This window comes from Alligator mississippiensis, chromosome 6, assembly GCF_030867095.1.
Source record: "Alligator mississippiensis isolate rAllMis1 chromosome 6, rAllMis1, whole genome shotgun sequence".
NCBI classification, from domain to species: Eukaryota; Metazoa; Chordata; order Crocodylia; family Alligatoridae; genus Alligator; species Alligator mississippiensis.
The window spans coordinates 35,084,204-35,099,052 of NC_081829.1; the positions used below are offsets into that span (position 1 = coordinate 35,084,204).

General features: G+C 43.5%; 1 long non-coding RNA gene across 1 annotated transcript in view; it reads left to right on the forward strand.

Moving 5' to 3' along the window:
* The first annotated feature begins 1,485 nt into the window (after positions 1 to 1,485).
* Positions 1,486 to 14,849, forward strand: part of LOC106739373 (uncharacterized) — a 121,686-nt gene continuing 108,322 nt past the window's right edge. The window contains exon 1 of the long non-coding RNA XR_009463009.1: positions 1,486 to 1,644. This is a non-coding gene — a long non-coding RNA (uncharacterized LOC106739373). The remainder of the gene's footprint in view (positions 1,645 to 14,849) is intronic.

A 14,849-nucleotide genomic window follows, 5' to 3' on the forward strand; every position in this document is an offset into this window, starting at 1 on the left:
GGTGATTTGAAGGACTGTACCATACAAAAAACCTGTGTCCCCACCTTGTGGGGATGGAGGTAGGGGTGGGTGGAGGAAGGGAAAAAGTGTGCATAGGTAAAAAGTGTTCATTTCATGTATCCTTTTAGCGCTAAAGCATATGACAGTGTATCTAAAGAACTGTGAAAATGTTACCTTCCCCCCTGTCACATGTGTCGCTCCCCCCAGCTACTCCTGCTGGGATTTTGGGGAGAGCCAAGCCAGGCCTGTGAGGTGTGGGGTGGGTCTCCCTTCCTTCCCCTACATGAGTGGCTTGCCAGTGGCAGAAGCTGCTGTGCCTGGAGCTGTGGAGGGTGGGGCCTACAGAGCTCCTCCGCTTTGTGGCCCCAGCCAAGCTCCTTCAAAGGCCCTAGCAAGGATAACTGTGGTGGGCCTATAAGGCCGAAGGACTCCATTTCTCTCCCTCAACCCCAGCTCGAAGAGCAGCAGCCTCTGCCTGTGTCAAGATGTTTGTGTGTGTGTGGGGGGCAGGCAGGAAGGGATCCCCAGCCCAACTCCCCGCAAGATCCCAACTGAAGTAGCTGGGGAAGGGGCATGTGCAGCGGGAGGGCTTCATCCCTCCCTTGTCTACCTCCAGCTGCTGCTGACAGTTGCCAGCTGATGGGGGAAGGTGGGTCTGGGGAGAGGGGTGGTTTGGCAGCCTCCTAGGAGGGGCAGGGCAGGGCAGGCAGGTTCCAGGCCTGCCCCCCATCATTCAACATGCAAATGCTTGTTCAGTTCCATGGTGCTCTAACTCATGCCACTTTGTGTAAAGGGCCATGAGTTATAGTGCCTCCCCGACAGGCTGCCTGCACTTGTGTACACACCCTTTGGCTCCTGCATAATTATCCACTTGTTAATTCACTAAAAGTAACTAATTTTCAGGATGTAAATTCTTTATTAGTGTTGTGTAGGAGCACTGTATGGATTGTGTTAGCCTTCATCAGAAACATTAAATAAAGCTATATTCTGTGCTTTGTGTACCAGACGCTGATCCAGTGTGTTAGATCTTATCTATTGCAGCTTGTAAGTGATGTAATCAGTATGGCAGTCATAGCTACCAAATGGATGCTAAATTATTCAAATTAACTAAAACACGCATTTGAAACTTTGAACCGTGGCTTAGTATTAAATTCTGCTCGTAGAGTTGCACAGAAATTGTCATGTTGATGGCACACTGGAAATTAATGGGATACTTGGGAAGTGACATTGAAGGAGACTGACAAGCTTCGGAGGTTTATTTGCCTGAGTATTAAAGACCTAAAGAATGCTCAATTTCCTTTGGTGATTTTAAAAAAAAATCCTTTCCTTGTCTGCAACTTGTGTGTAGAATGACCTGCCCTAACTGTTTGCAAAGCTATTAATGGTTCTTCACTCAAATCCCTTGTATAAACTTACTTTTACCATGAAAGCTGTTAGGAAGTACATGGATCCAAAATACATAACCGTGTGGCAGGGCATTGTTGGTGCCTGCCACTTTAAGACCAAAGCTAAGCAGCCAGCAGGTGCTTGATTAAGGCAGCCATTTTAGATCTCTGGCTGCCCATATAAAGAGCTCAGTTCCCTGCTGGTGGGAGAAAGGCAATAACATTGCCTGGCTGTGAAGCTTCGTGGAACATCTTGGAGGTAAGGGAGGAGCTGTAGGGAATGGTTAGGAGGCTCCTGGTCCTGGGCATGAGCTAAAACTGTACCCTGCCAGGAGTGGGAGGCCTGGTGGAGCTCTCAGTGGTGTGGGAGCCCCCAGGAAATGCCAGGCCAGTTATCACCTCGGTGAAAGACGGGTAGGGGTGCCTTAACCCTAGCCCTCACCTTCGGGTGGGTTTGCCTAACACTGGAGGCTGTTGGGACCAGGCATGAATGTGGCCACTTGAGCCCTGTCAGGGTGCAAGCCCTGAGGAGAAGAGTGGGGGCCAGGCATGGCTGTGTCCACCTGAGCCCTATGGGGTGCAAGACTCTGAGGAAGGAGAGTGGGGGCCAGGCACGGCTGCCACCACCTGAGCCCTGTTGGATGCAAGACCCTGAGAGACCCCAAGGAGTTGGGGGCCAGGCACAGCTGCAGCCCCCTGAGCCCTGCAGGATGAAAGACCCCAAGGAAGACCCTGAGGAGGGAGAGTGGGGGCCAGGCATGGCTACGGCCACCTGAGCCCACTGGGGAGGGAAGCCCTGTGACCCTGTGTAAAGGGGGTGGTGTGGAGCCCCAAGTGAAGGGGGCAGAGATGAGTAGCCCCACATGAGGGGGCAGTGTGGAGCCCTGAGTGAGGGGAGTAGGCCCAGGTAGGTCTTCAGATGCCTGAGCTGAAGTTTGGGCCAGAGGCCGAGTAAAGGGGGCTCAACCCAAGAGAGAGAGGGGTGAGTCCCAGCCCCAGTAAGTCCTCTACTTCTGGGAGGCCGAGTGTGGGTCAAAAGTAAGAACTTAAGCAGCACCACGACCTGCTGCTCCGGGGGAGAGTGAGAGTCCCCTGTGAGACCAAGGAGCACCAGTCATGGTGTGAGGTACCCCAGCTCCCATATTCAGGAAGGTGGACCCAAGAGAGACAGTAGGGTGAGTGAAAGAGGCCGGAGGTGGAATACCCCCTCAACTGGTCAATGCTGGGCCCAGGACTAGGAAGGTCAAAAGGGCCTGGGGCCCATTGCAAGGGACTCCCAGAGCAGAGGGCCTGGGGTCCTGCGTGGCCTTGGAGGTGAGGTCAAGGCCTGTGTGGCCGAAGTTCTCAGGGGACAAGGCCCGAGAGGGGAGATGGCTACAGGGAGCTCAGCAGCCCAAATGATGGTGGAGTAGGCCGCCTGAGCAGAGGGATCAAAAGGGGGGTCCTGATAGGAGGATTCTGGAGCCCAGTGTGGGGCTGGTGTGACAGCTGGATGCCATCTGCGAGGCATGGGCTGCGGTATAGGGAAGGTATGGAGCCACAGATAGCACCCCCTGGCATTGGGGCAAGAATGGGCAGCGTTTTGCTTAATTCACATCCTAATTAATAAGAACAAGGCATGGCAGGAAAGTCAGGTGGGAGGCGTGCCCAAAGGCAAGTGGGGAACCTAGCGCTGTGGCTAGGCAGGGAGACCCACTTCACCACAATACATAGCAAGTTATTTTATTCCAGTCAAAATTTCCATCCTTAGACTTCAAGCAGCACAGGCTGCCTTTATTTAAATCTGTTGAACAGCATTACACTGTTACCATTTAGTGCTAACAGCATTACTGTTAGCACTAAATATCTAATAATGTTTTCTAATAAAAAGGAGTGAAGAGTGCCCAAATATTTTTAGAAATGATTGCCAAATTTAGCCATGATTATTGAACCTTAGGATAGGGTTGGGCATGATTTGGTTCATTCTGGAAAAACAAAGTTTTTCATTATTTGCTTCATTTTAATCAGTTTGTCAAACCTTGGTTATGCTTGAATGTGTATTTTGCATTACATACACAATCAAGGGATGAAATAGAAACGCAGGAGACCAAATACTCGCTTGCAAAAATGTATTTCAAGACTTATAGAAAACAGCCTTAACAATGAGGTATTGCTGAGGCCTTAAAAATAAATTTGCAAAAATAGATACTAATTCAAACAGAAAAAACATCAAAGTTCCAAGTTTGTGACAATGCTGATAGACAGGGGTCTTAGTAACAGAAGTAAGACTGTTTTTTTTGGTTTGTTTGCTGCTTTTTTTTTCTTTAAAAAAACAAACAAAAAATCCCCAAACCTACTGTCAGTCTCAGCATTGAACCTAAAGCAACTTGGAATTTAGAAATAATTAGTGGTATCAAATGAACCTAAAACCAAACCAAACAAACAAAACTGATCTGCAATCTGGCTCTCTCACTGAAATGGATTTCCTGCACTGTTACATCCCACATGTCTTGCCTATAACAGTCCACACCAACAAGAGTTGTTGTTTATGTTGTATGTGGTCTGACTCAAGTTTTATTATTATAAGTAAAGGTTATAATATAATGTTATGAACCTATATACATATAATGCTTTTACAATTATATATTGTGTGAGTGCTATAGTTTCACAGGTTTCAGACCTGTGTAATGGTTATGTATTGCAGGTCCAGGGAATCCATTTCAGTGAGCTACTCAGACTCGAGAGATTTTTGGGTAGGCCTCCGAATCCAACAGGATCTTCCAAACTTTGCCAGTCCACCAATAACTACTTCCTGTATTAACCAGACAGCTGAACTGAACAGGTCTTTTCAATCTTTCATAAAAGACCTTCCATGATGCTGCAGTAATATACACTTTGCATATCAGGGAAGCACATCATTTGCTTAAATGAATAATATGAATCCAGTTCCAGTTTTTTCCTGTTGCTTACATTATTAAACATTGTTTATCTGCATATTAATGAAATACATACACTATATAAGTGAATGTCATCTTTTGGCCCCACATTTGATTTTGCATCATGATTGTAATGCCATTTAACTTCATACAAATTGGTTCCACAAGAAGTGAAGGGAAAGCAGCTGTCAGAAACCTGCTATGAGAAGCCTTAAAATTTAGGGGCACTGCTCAGTTTCAGGGCTCCATTAGAATCCTTGAAAATAGGGGAAGAAAGCAGCCCTGAAACTGAGCTATGGACATTTTCAAGGCTTCTCATAGTCAAGTTTCAGGGTTGTTATTAGAAGCCTTGAAAATGTTGGAAGCCAGTCAGTTGTGAGGCTGCTGATACCACAGCACCTGCAGTCAGTGATACAGATTATTCCATATTTAGTGAACATTGTTTACACTGTACTCAAGGAAGTTGCATATTCTGGTTAAATTCATACTCTTCTTTGGTCCAAAGGCTATGCATGTAAAAAGTGTTATGTGCAGCTTTCATTCAAAAGGATTATCCTAAATAATTCCTTTGTGTCATTATTTACTTCATTCACTCTATTGAGAAAGCCACTTTGTAATCACTTGATTCACAGCTTTTATATTGTACAGAACGTAAGTATAAATGTACACCCTGTTGTGGCAGAAGAAAAATAAGAGTAGAGGTTGGGGAGCTTGCTGTATTCTGAGTTGTAGGAGACATGAGACTTCTCATCAAGGATACTCTTAGAAGACTTTTCTGAGGCAGACAAACTACTTACAGGACTTTGACTGTAGAAAGGAAAAGCTGTTAATTTGCGCCTTGGGACATGAAGCCTTAGTGGCCATGGTTCAAGTGTACTGTTATATAGATATGCCTTAAGTATATAACAGCTTCTGTAAGTCTGTAGAGAAGATATAATTACTACGAATCTCAAAGAGTAGGAACCCCTCCCAAATCCCGCCTCCCCTCCCCAAATTACCTCAAAATCTATTTCCAAGCTTCAGTGTGTGCAATTTAGCTGACAGTTGCATTATCTATGAGGCACTTTTTCTGGCATGGACTGCTTCAGCATATTAATCAACAGTGCACAGAAACGATTGATTATGAACTTCCCTTGTTGTAATGGATCCAAACTGAAGATTTAGAGCCAGGTCCTTCACTTTGTAAATGGGTATGGGTAATCCACAGTTAGTTGATTTAGTCCAGCTACTGATCTGACCCTTAAGCCTCCATTTCTGCTAAGCACTTAAGCATGTGGTTAAATCCCTTTGTGAAGTCAGTTTGACTCATGTACTTATGTACTTTGCTAATGTGAAACCTTGGGTTGGAATACAATGTGAAAAACCTATACCTATATAATGCTTTTACAAATGTTTACTGTGCAAGTGCTGTAGTTCCACAGGTTTCACACAATGCGGTGCTTAGGTATTGAAGAGTGAATTATAACCTAAGCACCAGCCTATATGCTTATTCTTACCCTGGGAATTTCCTTATTTTTGTTGGTATAAATCAGACCTTTTGTGTTGCACAAACAATTCTTAGCTGCTGAATTTTCGTGGATTTCTTTTCCCTTTATAGTAATATTGAAAAATGATGTGGATAGGGGAAAATACTGATAAAATCCATCATGCTGGTGCATGAACAGTGACACAGTAACCATACAAAAATGTCTGCAGTATAAATGCCAGATTAGTAGAGTTTAAAATGTTATAGCTGAGTAGCTGTTTGTAGGCATTATGGGCTTTTAAGATCATTCTGCTCCATTGAGTTCAGGGTGACCCATTTCATGAATGCAGACAACTTTACCTTCATTTTTAAAAATGGCCTTTTCTGCTTATCCAAGAATATTGTTTGTTTTATTCTGTCTTTACTTTCCTGTTTCTCTGCTTACTGGGTCAATTGACTTTCCCTTTAGGACGATACCAGGGAAGGGTTATGAATCAGTCAGTGTTCAGGACAGAGAATTTTATTCCTTCTTCAATTATTTTGAAGGTCTAGGAGTTCTTGAATGGAGGTGATGGTAACTGGATACAGACCTGCCTCAGATTTATGTGGAAGAGGAGACCTAGGAGAGAATGCCTGAGCCATGGATGCAGATGATTTCCAGGTACAACAGTGTGATTGACACCCTCAGGCAAGGGAAAGAGTTTGTTCCCAAGAGGCAAGGTGCTGCTGGACCTGGAACTGGCCAAAGGGGATGATCTAATCAGTGACCTAAGAATCAAAGGGAAGCTGGGTGATGGTGACACGAATTGATCACTTTCACCATCCATCGCAAAGCTGGCAAGTTGGCCAGCAATGCAGTAGTCCTTGACTTTAGGAAAGCTGACTTCCATAAGCTCAGGAGGCTTGTTCTAGAGGCCCTCAGAGGCCATGATTTCACAGGGAGGAGAGTTCAGGATGAGTGGCTGCTCCTTAAGGAAGCGATCCTAGAAGCACAAGAGGAGTCCATCCCAACCCATAGGAAAGGTGGTAGAAAGAGAGGTGGATCTCCTACATATAAAAAGAGAGGCATATAAAGGATGGAAGATGGGAAACACTACTAAGGAGGAGTATACTGTACTGGTTCGCACCTGCAGGGAGTGAACTAGAAAAGCCAAGGCTGCAACGGAACTCCATCTTGCTACACGAATCAAGGACAATAAAGTCCTTCTTCAGATATGTGGGGAATTGAAAGAAAAACAAGGGCAACATTGGACCCCTGCTGAACCAGCTGGGGCAGCTGACTACAAACACTCAGGAAAAAGCCAATCTGCTTAATGATTACTTTGCATTGTTTTTTCACCAGCCCAAAGGGACCACCCTGCTGAATATGATGTCAGATGACCAGGGTGAGGATGAATATCATTATGAATATTATGATGAATATCAATAGCCTGTCATTGATGTGGATCTTGTGAGGGAGCATCTTAAGAAGCTGGACCCCCATAAATCAGCTGGTCCAGACAGGTTGCACCCACGAATGCTAAAGGAACTGGCAGACATTATTATACAGCCACTGGTGAAGATATTCAAGCACTTGTGGCGCTTAGATGAAGTACCTAAAGATTGAAAGAGGGCCAATGTGGTGCACTTCTTGAAGAAAGGGAGGAAAGAAGACCTGGGAAACTACAGGCCAATCAATTTGACCTCCATCCCTGGGAAGATTTTGGGGAAAAAAAAAAAATTCTCGACAGGCTAACAGAAGGCAACAGAAGGATAGTCAGCACACGTTTGTTGTGGGTAGGTCTTGTTTGATCAATCTCATTTCCTTCTTATGACCAGGTGATGTATCACATGGACAAAAGGGAAGATGTCATACATTTGGACTTTAAAAAGCCTTTGACCTGATGTCCCATGATGTCCTTATGAAAAAATTGGGCAACTGTGGCCTCAACTACTCCACAGTCCAATGGCTGGGGAACTGGCTCCGAGGTCGCACCCAGAGAGTGGTAGTTGACAGAACTGAATCAACATGGCACTTGGTGACTAATGGTGTCAACCAAGGCTCCATTATCAGACCTGTACTCTTTTAATGTCTTCATAAATGGTCTGGACACTTGGCTCAAAAGTGGACTGGCCAAGTTAGCTGATGACACCAAACTTTGGGGAAGAGTGTCCACACTTGAGGATAGGCTGGTGATCCAGGCTGACCTCGATAGTCTTGCAAGGAGGGTGGGTGAAACCTGATGGCATTCAATACAGAGAAATGCAAGGTGCTCCACCTCGGGAATAAAAACCTGCATCACACTTATAGGTTTGGCAATGCTACACTCACTAGCACCATGACTGAAAGAGACTTGGGGGTCATGATTGACAACAAGATGAATATGAGCCACCAATGCGATACTGCAGCGGGCAATGTGAACAAAACTCTGGCTTGCATCTACTGATGCATCTCAAACAAGATGCAGGATGCCATCCTCCCACTGTACTTGTCCTTGGTGAGGCTGCAGCTGGAGTACTGCAACCAATTCTGGGCTCCACAATTTAGGAAGGATGTGGAGAAGCTTGAAAGAGTCCAGGGCAGAGTCATGCGCGTGATCAGAGGGCAAGAGAACAGGCCTTATGAAGAGAGGCTGCAAGCTATGGGACTCTTCAGCCTGGAGAAGTGAAGGCTCAGGGGTGACTTGGTGGCAGCCTATAAGTACATAAGGGGTGTGCATCAATCTGGGGGAGCACCTGTTCACCAGAGCACCCCAAAGGATGACAAGTTCCAGTGGTCACAACCTTCTGCAAGACTGTTTTAGGCTGGACATAAGGAAAAACTTCTTTACTGTCTGAGCCCCCAAGGCCTGGAACAGACTATCCCGCAGAGGTGGTGCAAGTACCTACTCTGGATACTTTCAAGAAACATTTGGACGCCTATCTTGCTGGGATTCTTTGACACTAGCTAAATTCCTGCCTCTTGGCCAAGGGGCTGGATCTAATGATCTTACTAGGTCCCTCCCAGTTCTAATGTCTATGAAAACTATGCAATAATGAGCCTGTTTAGCAATACTAAATCCTCTGGCAGGATAATGATATGGCAGCTAAACAAATGCATCTCCAGGACCCAAATTATCACACATTGTACGTTGAATTGTTTTTGGACAGAATAAATCGGATATAAATGGGAGTTAAAATACCTGACTCACGTAGATACTGATAAATTATCTAGTAGGTGCTAATCACCTAAACACCATTGAAATATGGCCCTAAATCACTAAGGCTAAGTACAGACAGTCAAAAAGGCCAAGGCTGAATCAATTCAGTTTTTGCAGGTTAGTCTAAACTGTGTAGATTGAACCAATAAGCAAGTGAACAGACATTCACTTCTGATTCCAGAAATGCAGTCACATGTCTGCAGTGCCCCAGGCCAGAAGCCAGGAGACCTCCCTGCTTGGCTGGAGCAGACAGCTTGGGCCAAGGCTAGACCACCCACCCTGGGAAGAGGTGGTGGGTGGTAGAAACCATTCAGGGATGCTGAGGGACTGTGAGTTAACTTGAATCTGGAGGGGATCTGGGACAGAAGTTCAATAAACTGATTTAACCTAAATCAGTTATGCCTGATACTATATCAACCCAGGTTTATTTTAAAATGGTTTTAGCCACTTTGAAAGTGGTTTATGTGCACTGAAATTCTGTTGGGTTGCAGATTTGAACTGGTTTCTGATCACTTATACCAGTTTATGTGTAATTTCTGTCCCTAGCTGAAGGGTAAGTCTATGCTTCCTTGGTGATGCTACTAGGGGCTTCTGCTCTTGAGCATGTTCCACCCACCTGCTGCCACTCATTCATGCCAAACCTGGAAATTTGGTTGCTTGCAAGTATACTGGAGATGGGTGTCTTGAGAGTGGCTGCTGGGGATATCCCTAGGATAGATTTATTACTTCATTTTGTTTAGCAAATGTGAGCAAGAATGGGTGGGCTGGCAGGTGGGCAGGCATGCTTGGCCACATCCCTCCCTGGAAGTGCTGGAGACACAGTGTAGACACCTCAGGTATATTCAGTCACCTAAAACATAGAGTAGTTGCCTGATTACCCTGCTATCTGTTTTGTTATATTTCTGTTTGAAATGAGAATGAGGACTGAGAGAGTCATGTCGGTTTCTTGCATGTAGTCAAATAAAAGGTCTAAACATCCTAAAGGCCTAGTGTCTATAGCTGTCAATACACAAGGTTGTGATATGGCTGTGTCTGGCCACATTTGATCTCCCAGTCCAAATGATCACATACGAATTTATAGCTGAGTCAATTCAGAGTGGCTTTTTGCATGATACTAGAGTGGGGCTTGAACAAACACATCTAGAACAATAGCATTAAGTACTGCTCTCCATTCTCTTGTGCAGAAGACATTAAAAACATAATTTCCCAGGGTTAAAAACTCTTGGATTGAATGATTGGAAAGCCACTTAATCCCGATTGCTAGTCAGATCTGAATATTTGTGACATCTGTTGGCGAAGGGTACATAACTGGTTATGGGCACTATCTTGGCACTTGAGAAGTCAAGGTTCAATGATCTGCCCTGTCTAAGACTCTTTGTAACCTGGGATAAGTGACCCAATCTCCCAAACAGATATTATTTTGATTCATTCTTCATTGAAAATTAAGTGCTAGTTTTAAAGCATAAAAATGAAAGATTCTGCACCTGAAGCAGAGTGATGAATATAGGACTATCACTAATAGGAAGAAGAATTAAGATAAATATAGGAAAGTTTGCAAATCACCACCGATGTGTCCTACTTGCCAGTTATTTTCGCTGAGGTACATGTTCAAGCGTGCATAATTTCACAGATTAAACCCACAGGCTGTTAGCTTCCCTGTGTCTAATAAACATCACCTATGAAGAATTGATTTTTCTTGGCCTATTTCAAGATGCAAGATGAAAATACTTTTGCTTACTAAGATGCACATTCAAGGAACATACCGTAAGAATTCATCTTCAAGTTTGTAATGTGATGAGTAATGAACAGGTCAAAGTTGATTGAATTGTATCAGCTCAAATTAAACTAAGCCAGCATCAGTAATAATATTTTTTTTATGAACAGCACCAACCCCAGGAAAAGTCACGCCTGCAAAAGGTACACCTGAAGAGCTAAAGTTAAGGAAAGATTTTTCAACCAGCCTTTTTCAGTTAATCCACTATAGTTAATTTTTTAAAGACAATGATTAGATGTGGGCAATAAACATCTCAGATTGGGATCTGTCAATATCTGGTTCCAATCTGGTCTAGGATTCATTATGACCTTTGAATTGAGAAGGCTACAGCAACAGAAAAATTTCAGTGGAATGTCTGCTAAAGTAATGCAGCAGAGCATACTTCAACTTGTTCCTTAAGGAACAAGGCTTGCACCCCCATGAATAGCAAGTTTACCCATGCACTAAGGGATGTGGGTGGAGGCTAAGTGAAGATAATTTGTTCCCTTGCAGTAGCAGTATTTCCTAGGGACTGTTGTCTTGTGCAGCTGCTAAATAGGGATAACCTTCAGCTGCTTCACATTCTGTTTACAGGTGCTTGCTGCTTAATGGAGCTGGCCAGGCAAGATTATTCCATGAGGAGAATCCCTGTATAGCAGGGAGGGGGAATGACACTGTGGAGACTAACAGGAAACTAGGAATATTTAGTCTAGAGAAGAAGACCGAAGTGGTATTCAGATACCCAAAGGGCACTCGCCCTGCATTTGGCTGCTCCAGCCAAACACTCAGCCAGCGTTGCCCCTGGGTTCTCACAGAGTGAGATGCCTATGGCTGATGATGATGGGGAAGGGAGGAGTGGCTTTCGGCTGTGCCCCTACAGCCCAGCTGTGCTCCCTGGGGCTACACCTACTTTTGGGGGGGTTATGGGGATCCCTGGGTGGGTGTGCAGGAGCCCACCCAGGGACTGTCATGCTCCTGTGAACAGCCACAGCCTCAAGGAGCACAACCAGGCTGAGGCAAGCATGGTTGCCTCAACTGCTTGCCTGAAGTTAGCAGATGCCTGTGGCTGATGTGGGGGGCAGATGCTTGGCTGTGCCCCCCAGCCAGTTAGGGGTGGTCTGTCTGCTTGGCTGCACTCGGCAGTCTCTGGCAACCTGGGGAACCTGCTGGAAGGTGTGCAGGAGCACCCCCAACCTGCTGGCCTCAGCCAGTGCAGGCAGCCTCTGTGTCCTCCCCTCCTCCAACCAAAGGGCAAATGTGTTTTCTGTTCACTCCCAGACTAACCTACACCCCTTATAGAACCCACTTAGATTTGATCGATTCTGCTTTGGGCTTTTTGAACATCTGTACTTAGCCTGTGTACTTGCTTAGGCTCTGTAGAAAATGCAGCTGCATCCTGATAATAGTCTTTGATAATTCCCTCAGTTTATACTTGCTCCAGCTGCTTCTGTCCACATGGTTTTTTAATCAGGTAGTGTTGAGGCACCAGGAAGCCAGCTTAGCTGAAACTAACTTCTATGGGTTTTACTGTTCCTCATTGAAGGTATTTGTGCTTGCCACCCCTTGCAATGACTCACCTAGCAACAGGCTTACATGCAGCCTTCAGACCCAGGAACCATGTGGAAAGCGTGGGATGCACTCATTTGGAAGATGGCCATTTTCACCATTTGCAAACAATTACCTTTTTTTTTTTTTTTTGTAAGACTTAGTACATTCCTAATTCATATGCACAGTAATGCTTTTTTGGTTGCCTGGCAACTAACCAGAGGCATATGCAATGGAAACTCAAATGTGCAATAAAGCTTTGGTTTCCTTTTCAGGTGGGCAGCGAAATACTGGGTACTGAATTCAAATGAATTTGTATTAAATGTTATATTTATTCTTACTGTGTTACCCTTGTTAATATGGAGAAGATCTTATCTGTTGTGGTCATTCATGTGATCAAGAGACACACTTGCCAGAGCCAGGCATAGTGAAGGCAGGCATCTCAGAGAGACCTGCCCACACAAACTGCTCTGCCTGCACTTGTCTGTCCTGATTTTCAGCACCCCTGCTGTTCTGCTACTGAAACCTTCCTCAGCTGACACGGCTAACAACCCATGTTCTGTCATGAGCTTGAAGCTAGAATGAAAACACCAAGGTTGTTGAAAACAAATGCAAAAAGAAATCCCTATAAGCTATAGTTTTGTTTTGTGGGTGATTTCTGCCTGTGAAAGTGGCAGCAGATGTTAACAGCATCAGCTTTTATCTTGACAAGAGGGGTCAGAATAGTTTTACTATCCATTTTTCAGCATCAAAGTGTCAAAACTGTTTCAATACAAACAAAGGCATATTGATTCTAAAGAGCAAAAAATAATGTTTTTATCTGAGCTTCAAAGAGTTACAGTGACTTTAATGTGTTTTAAAAGCATAAAATAATTGAATTTTTCAACTGTAAGTCCTTTTTTGTCATATGATGATGTAATATTATGCACTGTTTTAATGGTTAGGTCACAAAATAATACAAAAGTAATACAAATAATATCAAAGTGAAATACTGAAATTAATTTTTAAACATAATTTTCTTCAACGGAATGTTTAAGGAATGGTTGCCTCATTGAAAATTTTGTTTTGAACCAAATACAAATTTTTGGATGTCAACATTTCCAAGAAATGGAAATTTTGGCTTGTTCTAAAATGGATAGCATAATAACTTTAATTTAATAAAGAGTTGAACACTTACTATGGAGTCCTAAATACCTATGATTCCGTGTGGTCAATGGACTTCAATTTGATCAGCCCTTCATGGCTTTTATCTAGTTGCAAGTACTCAATTAACTTTCCCATCTTTCTCCCTTGATGAATAAATATTGGTTGTTGTTACAGCCCTTTAGCAGAAACACTCTGTGATAACAAAGAGTGATTTTGTGAGGTATTCAATTGGGTATTAAGTTGAAATGAACAGTTTTTCTTGCCTCTTGAGACCTAAGCCAATATTTGGGTGCAGGCCTCCTGAAGTGAAAGTCTAACATATCCCAGTCCACAATTCCCCATCTCTCTGAAAATCTTCTAAACCATTGATGATTGATAGAAGCACATTTCCTTTTGGACTGTAAGAAAAAACGAGTGCAGAAAAAAACGTTATCATTTACATATGGGGAAATCCAGCTTTAACAAACAGATGACCCAAGAGGGATGCAGAAACAAAGAAGCTCTTAGAGAATAGCAACAGAATATCTATTGAAATAATCATGTTCTTTTTTTTCCCCCGTTTCCTTTATGTGACTTCTATAGTGATATAGTGTCCAAGACCCTCTGGCCTTGATGGTTCTGTAACATTAACACAAGGTCTGTCATGGCTTTTGAAATAAGGTAATGTGTATTTGAAGAATATCCTAGATCTTTTCAACCTGTTTATTGACATTGTGTGTGTCTACACATTCATTAATGCATTATAGTTACTGTGCATTAAGTTTAGTACTTGGGTAGCCAAGTACTAAATCAGTGCACAGTAACTTGTGCTATTGTGCAGTAGCACCAGCACATGGATTTTTTTGGATGTTAACTGTGCAGTAGCCTAATACTACTGCACAGTAGTCTATTAACATGAGTTTTGCCCGGCACGCTACTGCTCAGAGTTTTTAGGTTACTGCACAGTTAGCGTCTTGTGTAGATGGACTCACTATGTATAACGTCAATGTGTAGCCATGCTTTAGCAATAATAGGCTTTTGTGATTTTTGCATTTAAAAATGTTTTTCAATGGATCATTTGGAGTACTTTTATTGTTCTGGATGCTGGTTGGTTATTCCTATATTTGTGAATAGGAGACCTGCATTATGAAACCATTTTACATCGTTTGATCTGTACTTGTTGATGGGTTTTTGAAAGTTGCTATTATCAGTGATAGTGAGTGTATTACATTGATGTAAGCCATAATTGATGGCAGGCTGTTTCCAAGCGGCTTTTATCAAGAAGTTACAGAGATTACAACATGATCAATGGCAGTTTAAACAATGCTTACTTAAATTGCTCTGTGTTCCCTCCTAGATGTCTGTCTTGAAAAGCTCTTGGCATGCATGCTTGCAACAAAAGAAATTCTAATCAGTTACGTATTTCTCTAAATATAATTGAACCTGTTAAGCTTCCTGCCTGCCCTTCTGTCAGGACTATGT